Source organism: Portunus trituberculatus, chromosome 50, assembly GCF_017591435.1.
Source record: "Portunus trituberculatus isolate SZX2019 chromosome 50, ASM1759143v1, whole genome shotgun sequence".
Classification (NCBI taxonomy): Eukaryota; Metazoa; Arthropoda; class Malacostraca; order Decapoda; family Portunidae; genus Portunus; species Portunus trituberculatus.
This window is the reverse complement of record NC_059304.1, coordinates 31,824,088-31,839,096: the sequence shown is the minus strand read 5'-3', so window position 1 is coordinate 31,839,096 and position 15,009 is coordinate 31,824,088. Positions and strand designations below refer to the sequence as shown.

Genomic DNA, 15,009 nt, shown 5'->3' with positions numbered 1-15,009 from the left:
GAATTGTTAAAACATAAAATTTAGGTAAATCCTTCTGAACATGTATACAAATATGAATGAATTACTATAGATTTTAGAAGAAAAGGCAGTAGTAGAAAGTTTATAAAAGGAAAAAGTTAGATATTCATAAAATGTTCTCGAATGAACCTGTTTGCTCAAACAATAGATATATAAAATCTTTAAAGCTAATGTAATGGAAAAGTAGAAGCTGAATTTTCAATGTGAACAGTAATTTTTATAGTTCAATCAATCAAAGTATGCAACAATATCTGTTTTCTGAAATTACAAGCTTCATGGTATGACATCAACAGTTCATGGATGTACCCAAACTCTGACCAAAAATATCATGTCCCTTTGGCTATAATAATATCAGATAGCATTATTCCTACTACTGCAAGATTGCACGTAATCTTCCTTCAAGTGATATGGTAAAGTTTCAGTGTTTGTGAATATCAAGTTGTACTGCATAGTTTATAGGAATATGGATAGACTAGAACAAAAAATACATGACATTATCGAAATAATAAAGTTTTGCAAGACAACATAGTATAAATGAACTTGCAATGTCATATACAGCTAAACAGATACAAAAAACCTATAAAAAATATTAAAATGAGATATATGGCTTAATTCCTCATCGGCTGTGTAGTCCAACACTGTGACATCATGCATGACTTATGGTGTGCTGGTACCAAGGAGGTTGAATAACAGAAGGTAGCATGATGTCACAAAAGTGAAGCCAGTGTGCTATTAATCCACTGCTGCACCTAAACCCTCTTCCACCCAAAACATGGCCAACCGTCCATTGAAAATACATGGGAACTCCCAAGTTATGCTCTTTATTTTCCGTCTCATGTCCATGTCTCAAGGCTGCCTACTATAACATAACATAACATAACATAACATAACATAACATAACATAACATAACATAAATAATAGGATAACAAAGGGCCACCAGGGCCCATCTAGGTTATCCTGTACCAGTCGCACAGCGACCTCGTCATCAGTACTTAAAGATACACTTACAAGTACACAATACATTATATACTAATTCTAAATATTTGGCCCATTAACAGGGCTAAGTCCTGCAGCGAAATCCTCTACAATTTGTGGTCCCCATACATGGGGATCATGTCTTATTTAACTATAGTAAATTTCTTATAAAAACTATCATGCAGTGCTATACATAATTATAAATCTAATAAATTTAAGTGCTTATCTAATCTGTTTTTAAACATTGTCAAACTAGTGCTATTTACAACCGTCTCTGGCAATGCATTCCAGAAGTCTACCACTCTATGACTAAAGAAATATTTTCTTATATCTAACCTGCAGCCTTGCTTTCTAATCTTCCTGCCACTGGAGTCAGTGGTAGTATCAGAAATAAGATCACGATGCAGCAGCCTAGCCTTCACACAAATTATGTCCTCTGACAAAGAATCACCAGCCATCTACCTTTCATTTTTCCACACAGTCAACAATTTTCCCGTTTCTTCCACTGCACCAGGTCATTTAAATTGCTTTTTCACACCAATTGCCACATCAGCTCCCTTAATGGCCTCCTTCTTCTTCAGCATTGTGGCTACTGTAGATTTAGCCATACAGTACTGAGCTGCAAGGCAGTTATTCTTCCTCCTTTCTCGTATTTATCAATAATCTCCTTTTCCTCTCAATGGTCATCACTACATTTTTTCTCTTAGGCTTATTCTCACCACTAGCAAGCCTCTTCGTTGCCATTGCAAGCTTCTAAATGGAAAAAAGTACTCCAGAGAGAAAGTGCAGGACAATGCTATTCTTACAGCCGTGGAAGATGAACTGGCAGTGGTTGCGGTGGCCTGATAGGGCGCGTGGTGGGGCGGGAAGGAAGAGACCCTTTGTTTACAGCCACGTTCGACTAGCAGGGACTTTTTTCGAGTACTAATTCTAACTTTTGCATTCAAATACTGAAAAGTCTGATTATCTAGATGTCTGAGTATTGAGTCTCCACTGTACATGACCTGAAAAGTCACATAATAGTCATAGCATACTGTGGCACAAAGATTTAGACAGTAAATCATACATATAATTCAGATAATACAGTGTTTTCCAGCTTTGATGGACTTGGGTGAGAGGTGGAAAGCTGTCAATGGGGCAAACGTATGGCTAGACCAGGTCATGTACACATGTAAATATACATGGCATGTAGATACAGTCAGCGCAAAAGAAATGGCCGCACCCGTTTATCAACGGGTGCGGCCATGTCAAATCTACTCTTAACTAAGAATATAAGGTATATAAAGGAGAATAAAACACAAATACTGCTATATTTTGTTATTTATTAATATTTTGTCATTTTACCCTTCACTTTCAAGACAGCCGTAACACTACTTGGCATACTATCAGACAATTTTCTGAAGTAACTTAAGTCAATGTCATTCCATATGGCGCTAATTTTGTCACGTAACAGATCAACATTCGATACAGGGAGCTTGCCAACTTTTCGCTTTATTTCATTCCATAAGTTTTCAATTGGATTTAAGTCTGGACTGTGCCCTGGCCACTCAATCAACTGAATTTTCTTCTCAGACAACCATTCTCTAAAACACTTTGCCCTATGGCATGGAGCACTGTCCTGTAAGAAATAAGGGTTCTCTTGTTTCTCATAAAATGGCAGCATGTGATTTTTCAGAACATCAACATATAAGGCACCATTCATGTTCACATTCTTATCTAAAATATATAATCCATCACTACCCTTCTCACCACTGCAGCAACCCCACACCATCACACCAGCTGGGAATTTCACAGTTTTTGCAGTGTACTTAGTGTCATAGCGATCAGAACCCATGGGACGTTTCACTTTTATCTGTCCTTTAGATATCGTTTTGAACGCACTTTCATTGCTAAACAACACAGATCGCCAATCTTCTGAAGTCCACTATCCGTACCTTCTGCAGCAAGCAAGTCGCTGTTGTCGCATCTTCTTCGTCACGAGAGGTTTGTGAGCAGCTTGGCGACACGGCAGTTTGAGATCTTTCTGTAGCCGGTTTTGAATTGTCCTAACTGCTACATCTCCCGGACATCAGCATGCTGTTCCTTTAACTCCCTGGCTGTAATGAAAGGGTCTTTCTGTACTTCTCGTTTGAGCAGGTTGTCCGTTCTTGGCTGTGTTTTACGTTTCCTCCCCGTCCCCTTCTTCCTCGATGGAGTCGTACCTGTTCCCAGTGTAGTGGCTGCTTTCTTCACATGGCGAACACTTTTCTCAGATCTTTTTGTTCTTCTTGCTATTTCTCTGTTGCTTAAGCCTTCACAAACTAAGGCTAACACAATGCCCTTTTCTTCCATACTCAGCTTGCTAGGACCCATTCTGTCGTGATGACGATCAGCGGAAGAGGAAAACAGTGAATGATATCTTCTGTACAATGAACGATGTCAGGATAAAGGAGGGGAAAAACCAGAAGTACCTCCTCTCACTGACCACCCAGACAGCTTGGAGCCGTGGTGGTGAGTGGTGACTGAGTGCAGTGGTATCTTTCGTGCATAAACACTTGGTGTAATCTCTAGAGATCCCATATAGGAAATTCTGGTCAATTTCTTTACCGTAATATGCTGCATTAAAAACTGCGAGGGCGTTTATTGGCAATAAAGTTAATGTTGTGTAGATCATCATAAGGTGGCCAGGGAATATTCCAGACTGAAAAATCAGGGAAAATGTGTGGTATGAAATAAAAAGAGTAACTGGTAACTTTCAGTGCAAGGCATTCAAGCTCTAATGAACAAATTCCTGGACTGATGGATGACGCAACTTTGAAATATTCTTACAAAGCTGTCTGATAGTATGCCAAGTAGGGTTACGGCTGTCTTGAAAATGAAGGGTAATATGACAATATATTAATAATAACAAAATATAGCAGTATTTGTGTTATATTCTCCTTTATATACCTTATGTTCTTAGTTAAGAGTAGATTTGACGTGATATCAACGGGTGCGGCCATTTCTTTTGTGGTTGTATAAACATGTATCATATACATATGCATACAGTGGTGCCTTAGAATACAACTTAATCCGTTCAAAATTTTGTTCTTACTCCAAAGCATCAAAAGACATGTATTTTTATGGAAAAAATTATAATTCGTTCCAAACCACCTCACAAGACCAAAAAAATTGTATTTTTCATCTAATTTCTTACTTTTTGCATACTATTAATATATATATATATATATATATATATATATATATATATATATATATATATATATATATATATATATATATATACTACTACTACTACTATTGTGCTATAACTATAGAAGATAGGAAAATAAAGCAGGAAAGTAAGCAAAATGTAATACGTATAATAAACATTCAACTTCTTGTGGTCGGAAACAAGTGTCACCACATTCTCCTCGTGACTCCATCAAGCCAGCACCACACACTCTTATATAAGCCAATAAGTTTTTCTTTGATATACTGCATTCATTATGGAAAATAAATCAAAGTAAGGAAAATTGTAATATGAAAATTCAACTTCTTGGTGGTTAGAAACAAGCATCAACAAATCCTCCTCAGATGACTCCATCAAGCCAGCAATACGTACTCTTATCTAAACCAATAACGAGATGAAAATAATGATTCCAATATTGTCATGCATCATAATATGTTTCTGAACTGCTTACTTATCCATGGAAATACATGTACTATATCTTATATCTCACCAAGAAATACATAAAAAATTATAAAATACAGCATACTGACATCAGTGCTCTCACCATCCTCATGCTTGGCACCCTCACACTTCCATAAACATATCCTTGTAAAAGCTGATACATGACTGGCTAAGTGTCCACCATCTTGAAAGCAATGAGCCAATAACAGGCCTCGATATATGACAGATAGCCTCAAGCATAAACAAACTGTGCGGCATAATGGAGCAAGCACGGTCCAGATATAAGATATATCTGGACCAGATATAAGATATGTCTGAACCAGATATAAAATATATGGACCAGATATAAAATATATCTGGACCATGGGAGCGTGGCTTCTGAAAAGCGCCATGATCATGCCTGACAGGCTCTAACGTAAGAGCCACAATCGTGCCTAATGGGCTATAAGGGTTAAGGCTTTTAATTCATGAGTTGGATACTTTCTCTTCCTCTTGGAACTTCTAGAATCTTCCATACGTGTCTGTATGTCTCGTGACCATGTGTGCTGCTACGCTAGGCAGTGATCATAATAACTAAAAAAAATTAATATTATTATCTGCGTCACTACAAAACACCAACCAAACAACTGCAACTGCAAAGAACACTCCTGAGGCACTGAGGCAGCATGGTGCCCCAGCATGCAGTCAGCTGATCATGCAGTGCTGCATGCAATCTGTTGACCGTGTTTGTTATTGTTTGCCCTCCAAAGCAAAGACATGTTAAATTAATTAACATATGTCAAATTCTCTCTCTCTCTCTCTCTCTCTCTCTCTCTCTCTCTCTCTCTCTATGCAGGAGGGAAACAAGCAAACACATATCTGTGTATGGTTTTGTTGTCATTTATTCTCGTCAACTTTGTGATAATCTAAATTCAATGTTATGCTTTGTGAGTGGTTGTTTTTCTGGTGATGTGCTCCCCCCCACATCACCTTTTCATCTCCAACTCCAGATGAAATCTGAGCCTTGGTACCAGCACACCATAAATCATGCATGACCATGCATAGCTGGACAGTACGGCCTAAGAGGAACCCCAATCATCACACACTTACCAAGGTAAGTTACAATGGTCTTATAATTCCATCCTAAAACTGTGTGAGTTTAACATATACACATACATGTGAAAAGTACTCCAAACATAGGTGTATAAAGTCCTTGTACAAAAATACCAGTTGGGGATATGAGAAAAACTGGTTTAGACACCTCAGAATGCCTAATTTCATAAAAGCTGTTTTAGCAAGAGATATGTGAAGTTTCCAGTTTAGATTAAAGGAAAAGAGCAGACTGAAGATATTCATTGTAGAAGTGAGAGACAGTTCATTGTCACTGAAGAAGAGGGGATCGTTGTCTGGAAGTTTGTGTCAAGTTGATAGATAGAGGAATTGAGCTTTTGAGACATTGAACACAACAAGGTTTTCTTTGCCCCAATCAAAAATCTTAGAGATAAGAAATCAGGCATTCTATGGTATCCTTGCAGAATCTGTAACTTACTGAAGAGTTGGTATACTGTGCTTCAATTCTAATGATTTTGAACTTTCATCTAGTAATTCTTAATACGAATCTATCATGTCTGAGAAAGTTTTGATGACAACACTTCAAGTACGTGTTTACTGTTGACATCACTTACAGTTGGTTTGGAACTGCCGACATGCCTTCAATTAAAGATTGCATTCATGGACATGAAAGTAATCGTGGATTTAACCCTTTCCCAGCAGCAGAGCAGTATTACCAAATGATTGTTGCTTCTATGTCAGAGACCCATCTCTTTGTGTTGAACACATAACAGAGGTGATTGTGTCTGGCATGGAGGCGTACATTCCTCATTCTTTTTCTCAACCTAATCCTTCTAAACCTTGGTTTAACACAGCCTGATCTCGTGCTATACATGATAGATATGTTGCCCACAAAAGGTACTTGAGCCTTCCATCTCATGAATCTCACGCACTTTATATCTCTGCCTGGAATCATGTCACGTCTGTTCTTCAACTTACCAAACACTCCTTCATAAACAGAAAATGTCAAAATCTTTCAAACTCAAACTCCTCTCGAGACTTCTGGCATCTAGCCAAAAACATCTCCAATAACTTCAGTTCTTCATCTTTCCCTCCTTTATTTCATCTTGATGGCACCACTGTCATCTCTTCTATCTCTAAAGCTGAACTCTTCTCTCAAACATTTCCTCACAACTCCACCTCAGATGATTCTGGGCTTGTCCCTCCTTTGCCTCCTCCCTCTGACTATTTCATACCTACAATTAAAGTTCTTCATAATGATGTTTTCCATGCCCTTGCTGGCCTAAACCATTAGAATGCTTATGGTCCTGATAGGTCCCTCCTATTGTTCTCAAAAATTGCTTCTATGATTGCACCTTGCCTGGCTAAACTCTTTGAACTTTGTCTGTCGACTTCTACCTTTCTTTCTTACTGGAAGTTTGCTTTCATTCAGCCTGTTCCTAAAAAAGGTGACCTTTCTAATCCCTCAAACTACCATCCTATAGCTTTAATCTCTTATTGTCTAAAGTTTTTGAATCTATCCTGAATAGGAAGATTCTCAAACATCTGTCACTTCACAATCTTCTATCTGATCACCAGTATGGCTTCCGTCACGGTTGCTCTACTGGTGATCTTCAGGCTTTCCTTACTGAGACTTGGTCATCCTCTTTTAGAGATTTTAGTGAAACTTTTGCTGTAGCATTAGACTTATCAAAATCTTTTGATAGAGTCTGGCATAAATCTTTGATTTCAAAACTGTCCTCCTACAGTTTCTATCCTTCTCTCTGCAACTTCTTTTCGGTTTCCTTTCCGACCGTTCTATTGTTGCTGTGGTAGATGGCCACTGTTCTTCTAAATATATTAATAGAAGTGTTCCTCAGGGTTCTGTCCTGTCACCCACTCTCTTTCTATTATTCATTAATGACCTTAACCAAACTTCTTGCCCTATACACTCCTACGCTAATGATACCACCCTACATCTTTCCATGTTCTTTCAGAGATGACCAAACCTTTAGGAAGTCAACAGATCATGCAGGGATGCCACAGAACACCTGACTTCTGATCTTTCTAAGATTTCTGATTAGGGCAGAGAAAATCTAGTAGTTTTGAATGCCTCAAAAACTCAATTCCTCCATCTATCAACTCAACTTCTAGACAACTATCCCCTCTTCTTCAGTGACAGTCACCTGTCTTCCTCTTCCACATTGAATATCCTCGGTCAATCCTTTACTCATAATCTTAACAGGAAACTTCATATCTCATCTGTTGCTAAAACAGCTTCTATGAAGTTAGGCATTCTGAGGTGTCTGCCATTTCTTCTCGCCCCTCCAACTGCTAACTCTGTACAAGGGCCTTGTATGGAGTACTCTTTGCATGTTTGGGGGGGTTCCAGTCACACAGTTCTACTAGATAGGGTGGAATCAAAAGCTTTTCATCTCATCAACTCCCTACCTCTGACTAACTGTCTTCAGCCTCTTTCTCACTGCTGAAATGTTGAATCTCTTTCTATCTTTTATTGTTATTTCCATGCTAACTGTTCTACTTATCTTCCTAACTGCATGCTTCTCCTCCTGGGGCCTTGCTGCAAAAGGCTTTCTTCTTCCTCTCATCCCTATTCTGTCCAACCCTCTAACACAAGAGTTAATAAGTACTTTCAATCATTCATACCTTTCACTGCCACACTCTGGAATTCCTTTCCTCCTTCTGTATTTCTGACTTCCTATGACTTGTCTTCTTTTATGAGGGAGGTATCGAGGCATTTGCTCCCTACTTTATGCTGATGTTTTTCTTCTTTGTAGAGAACCAGCACTCAAGCAGGCCTATTTTATTTTATTTTTTTTTTTTTTACCCTTGGCTGACCCTCTTTCCTACATGAGAAAAAAAAAATAAGATCAATAAAATGTCCATGTCCATATCTACTTTCATTTATACATCTATATATATAGATTCCCAGTATATATGCATTCCAGATTGACATATGTATATAGACTCCTATGACTTGTCTTCTTTTAGGAGGGAGGTATCGAGGCATTTGCTCCCTACATTTTCCTGATGTTTTTCTTCTTTGTAGAGAACCAGCACTCAAGCGGGCTGATTTTTTTTTTTTTTTTTTTTTACCCTTTCCTACATGAAAAAAAATAAATAAATAAATAAAATGTCCATATCTACTTTCATTTATACATCTATATATAGATTCCCAGTAAATATGCATTCCAAATTGACATATGTATATAGACTCTGCCAAAAAACTTAACAAACAACTGAATATATATATATATATATATATATATATATATATATATATATATATATATATATATATATATATATATATATATATATATATATATATATATATATATATATATATATATATATATATATATATATATATATATATATATATATATATATATATATATATATATATATATATATATATATATATATATATATATATATATATATATATATATATATATATATATATATATATATATATATATATATATATATATATATATATATATATATATATATATATATATATATATATATATATATATATATATATATATATATATATATATATATATATATATATATATATATATATATATATATATATATATATATATATATATATATATATATATATATATATATATATATATATATATATATATATATATATATATATATATATATATATATATATATATATATATATATATATATATATATATATATATATATATATATATATATATATATATATACACACACACACACACTTAACCCTCGGCTATCGCGCCCAATTGGGGCTGAAATAGCTGCGCCATAGCCGAAAACGCGATAGCCAAATTGAACAACTCAGAGACTGTGTTTCATCTTGGCGGGAAGGCGGTTTTGGCCAATGACCACTCAGATATCCCATGACGTCATGGCTGGGCGCGCGATAACAGGCATCTGAGGTCGCAATAATGAAATTTTAGCAGCTTTTCATGGATGCGTGATAGCAATAAAACGCGATAGCTGAAGTCGCGATAGCCAAGGCTTGACTGTGTATTTACCTAATTGTATTTACCTAATTGTAACATACGGGAAAAGAGCTATGCTCGTGTTGTCCCGTCTCCATATCTATTAATGTCCAGCTTTTTCTTAAAATCATGAATATTCCTTGCGTTGACCACTTCCACGTCTAAACTATTCCATGCTTCCACCCTTCTATGAGGGAAGCTATATTTTTTCACATCTCTCCTATAAGTGGCCATTTTTAGTTTTTTCCCATGCCCTCTCGACATTCTTTCATTCCACATACACAGATCTTCCCTATCCATTTTTCCATGCCAATCATCACTCTGTATATTGCTATCAGGTCTCCCCTTTCTCTTCTGTTTTCCAGGGTCGGAAGTTGCATTCTTTTCAGTCTGTCTTCATAAGTCAAATCTCTTAAGTCAGGCACCATTTTGTTGCAGCCCTCTGTACTTTCTCTAGTTTCCTTATGTGTTTCTTTAAGTTCGGAGCCCACTGTATTGTTGCATATTCAAGCCTCGGTCTTATCATTGCAGTAATTATTTTCTTCATCATTTCTTCATCTAAATATACGAACGCCACTCTTATGTTCCTCAATAAGTTCAATACTTCTCCAATTATTTTGTTTATATGTCTCTCTGGCGATAGGTCATTGGTAATTGTCACCCCAAGGTCTTTTTCTTCATGACTGGTTTTATGTCTTCATTTCCTATCTTGTACATACTCCTGATTCTTCTTTCACTCTTGCCAAACTCTATTTTCTTGCATTTTGTCGTGTTGAACTCCATTTGCCATGTACAGCTCCATTTCCATATTCTGTCCAAGTCTTCCTGGAGTAGTTCGCAATCTTTGTCACATCTCACTTTTCTTAACAATTTTGCATCGTCTGCAAATAGGCTCACATAACTGGACACCCCATCCACCATGTCATTTATGTAGACCGCGAACATTACTGGTGCCAACACTGATCCCTGTGGAACTCCACTCTCCACCAAGCCCCATTCTGATGGTCTGTCCTTAATTATTGTTCTCATTTCTCTTCCTACCAAAAGTCTTCCATCCATTTTAGTAAACTGCCATGCACTCCTCCTACCATTTCAAGTTTCCAGATCAGTCTCCGGTGTGGTACCTTATCAAAGGCCTTTTTTAAATCCAGATATATTCCATCAGCCCAACCATCTCTTTCCTGTATTACATCTATCACCCTCGAATAGTAACATATCAGGTTTGTCGTGCATGAACGCCCTTTCTAAAACCAAATTGACACTCACAAAGTATGTCATTTTTCTCCAAGAAGTCTGTCCATCTATTCTTCACCACCCTCTCACACATCTTAGCTACCACACTTGTAAGTGACACTGGTCTATAGTTCAATGGGTCTCTCTTGTTACCTGATTTATAGATTGGGACAATGTTAGCTCTTTTCCAGTCTTGGGGCACTACACCTTCCCTTAATGAGGCATCAATTACTTCACAAACTTTTTCTGCCAGTTGCTCCTGCATTCTCTTAAAATCCATCCTGATACCCCATCAGGTCCCACAGCTTTTCTCACTTCTAAACTCCCCATCATATTCTTGATCTCCTCCACAGTTACTTGAAACTCCTTCATAATCCCTTTCTGTTCCATTACCAGTGGTTTGTCAAAAGCAGTCTCCTTTGTGAATACCTTCCGAAAGCATCCATTCATAGCCTCTGCCATTTCCTGGGATCTTCACTGCATACTCCATTTACTTCTAAACTTTCAATACTTTCTCTATTTTTGATGTTGTTGTTCACATGTCTGTAAAAAGCCTTGGTTGGTCTTTACATTTATCAATTATATCCTTTTCTTGTTTCTTTCTTTCTTCTCTTCTAATCAACACATATTCATTTCTTGCTCTTTTGTAACTTTCCCACTGCTTAATCCGTCTTTTCCTTCTCCACCTCTTCCATGCATCCTCTTTTCTTGTTCTAGCCTTTTCACATCTATCGTTAAACCAGTCCTGCTTTCCAACTTCTCTATGTTGTCTTATTGGTACAAATTTTTCTCACCTTCTTTGTATATTTTTATAAATTCCTTCCACTTTTCATTTGCTCCTTAGCACTCTTGAATTTCATCCAATTTGTCTCTTGAAAGAATTTCTTTAGGTTTCCAAAATCTGTCTTGGCATAATTCCATCTTCCCACTTTATATTCTTCATTTCTTCTAGATTTCTCTTCATCTATCACCTTGAACTCCAAAACTGCATGATCACTCTTTGCTAAAGGGCACTCCACCCTCATCTCCTCAATGACCATTGGCTCTGTACTAAAGACCAAGTCCAGTCTTGACGATGCTCCCTCTCCTCCAAACCTAGTATCTTCTTTGACCCACTGAGTTAACACATTTTCCATTGCCAGTGTCAATAGTGTATTTCCCATGTTGTCTCTGATCCTTCCATTGACCAGTCCTCCCAACACACCTCTTTACAATTAAAATCTCCCATCATTATAGTTCGTTCACAGCCACCCAACATTTCTTCCAGACATGTTCCTGTATCACTTATCATTTCTTCATATTCCTGTACTGACCATGCATTTGTCTTAGGTGGTACGTACACCACTATGTAGTGCCTCTTTTTCCTTCATTAGTTTCTGCTCTGATCTTTAGCACTTCTGCCTTTCCCATACCTTCTTTCACTTGATCCACCTTTATATCTTTTTAACCAGCAACATCACTCCTCCTCCCATCTTACCTACTCTATTTCTTTTCCAAACATTATATTTCCTTCTCCAACCATCATCAGGTCTTCTCCCTCTCTCAGTTTTGTTTCAGTAAGACCCACAATATCTGGGTTCTTGTCCCTCAAGTAATCGTTGAGTTCTAAAATCCCGATATCACTCCATTTATGTTGGAATACATTACATTCGCTCATATGTAAGTTTCTTTAGTCCTTTCTTGCTGTACTTTTCTGGGTTATGAACCACTTCCTCAGTCTCATATCCAAGATTCTCCAGAAAAACTCTTTCTTCTCCTCTTCTGTCCTCTCTTCATTTTTTTCAAAGCCTCCTTTCTCAACTCATTTAACATTTCTCTTTCCTTTTCACCGAGATCTCTTCTCAACCAAATCTTCCTTGTTGTTTCCTGCTGGGCTAGCCTCCATGACTTCTCCACCAATTCATCTACATCCTTTTGTGACTTAAGTTTGATTCTTATTGGCCTCATACCTTCTCTTGTGAACTTTCCAATTCTATGGAAGTCCTCTATTTCTTGTACTAGGTCTTTTCCTCCTCCTGCACCACATTAATGATATTATTTATCACCTTTTTATGTTTTTCTCTCTCCATTTTACTCGGTGTCTTATCCTCCTCCACACCAAATATCACCACACATCTCTTTTTGTCTACAGTTTCCCTCACCAATGTCTCATTTGACTTAATAACCTTCACCACTTTCTCAGCAATCTTCTCTTCTATGATCTGTTGATCTATAATTTCAGCAAGGCCCAAAGTTTTCTCCCCAGACTCTTTGATTTCCTTTTCCAGACTTGCAACTTTGTAATTTACCTCCTTTCTTTCCACTTCCTGACTTTTTTTTCCATTCAGCCTGCTTCTCCATCACTTTTCCTAGAGATTCTCCACATTTTTCGCAATTCACTTTAATTAGCTTAACTTCCTCTTTCAGTACTTCATTTTCCTTCTTCATATTGGCACATTCTTTCATTACATTGTCATAACTCGTTTCCAGGCCCCCATACTTTTCAAACAGTTTTTCAATTTTACCTTCCAACTCTAGAATTTTCTTCACATAAACGCTCTTCTCCATTATTCCTTGAAATCCTGTGAAGTCTGATTCATCTTTCGAGTTCACGGCCGCCATGTTGCGCAGATGTAAACAAACCAGCTGATGGCTCAAACACAGGCTACAGTTTATATTCACCTTCCCTGGACATTATTTTGTGTGTGTGTGTGTGTGTGTGTGTGTGTGTGTGTGTGTGTGTGTGTGTGTGTGTGTGTGTGTGTGTGTGTGTGATCTTTGTTTTATTTCATTTTCTCAGTTCACATAGCAAATATAGCATAGCAATCTCTGATCCTCCTCCTCCTCCTCCTACTCCACAACAACCACCATCCTCATCCTCCTCCTCCTCCTCCACCCTCATCCTGAATTATATATATATATATATATATATATATATATATATATATATATATATATATATATATATATATATATATATATATACACACACACGAGAGAGAGAGAGAGAGAGAGAGAGAGAGAGAGAGAGAGAGAGAGAGAGAGAGAGAGAGAGAGAGAGAGAGAGAGAGAGAGAGAGAGAGAGAGAGAGAGAGAGAGAGAGAGAGATATTCAATATTTCATTTTCAGCATTGAAGTTTTACTATTGAAATCAATATGATATTCACATATTGATATTGTATAGTAGAGTTTAAAAATGTCAATGACTTCAAAGTGGTGGTGGTGGTGGTGGTGGTCGTGGTGGTGGTGGTATATAGCAGTGGTAGTGATGGAAGCGAGAGGGTTAACAAAATATTTCACACCTTTTACGACTTTGAGTCTTCCGCCTCTTCACCTAAGGAAGAAGCTTATCAGGTCGTCACCTCAATGGATAAAATCTCACTCTCTCTCTCTGTCTCTCTCTCTCTCTCTCTCACACACACACACACACACACACATGGAGCTGTACATGGCAAATGGAGTTCAACACGACAAAATGCAAGAAATTAGAGTTTGGCAAGAGTGAAAGAAGAATCAGGAGTATGTACAAGATAGGAAATGAAGACATAAAAACCAGTCATGAAGAAAAAGACCTTGGGGTGACAATTACCAATGACCTATCGCCAGAGAGACATATAAACAAAATAATTGGAGAAGTATTGAACTTATTGAGGAACATAAGAGTGGCGTCAGATATTTAGATGAAGAAATGATGAAGAAAATAATTACTGCAATGATAAGACCGAGGCTTGAATATGCAACAATACAGTGGGCTCCGAACTTAAAGAAACACATAAGGAAACTAGAGAAAGTACAGAGGGCTGCAACAAAATGGTGCCTGACTTAAGAGATTTGACTTATGAAGACAGACTGAACAGAATGCAACTTCCGACCCTGGAAAACAGAAGAGAAAGGGGAGACCTGATAGCAATATACAGAGTGATGATTGGCATGGAAAAAATGGATAGGGAAGATCTGTGTATGTGGAATGAAAGAATGTCGAGAGGGCATGGGAAAAACCTAAAAATGGCCACTTATAGGAGAGATGTGAAAAAATATAGCTTCCCTCATAGAAGGGTGGAAGCATGGAATAATTTAGACGT

At 37.3% G+C, this 15,009-nt stretch overlaps 1 protein-coding gene across 7 annotated transcripts in view; it reads right to left on the bottom strand.

Moving 5' to 3' along the window:
- The window catches only part of LOC123500151 (N-acetylglucosamine-6-sulfatase-like), a 298,128-nt gene that overhangs the window by 63,654 nt on the left and 219,465 nt on the right, over window positions 1–15,009 (bottom strand). The window lies entirely within an intron of this gene.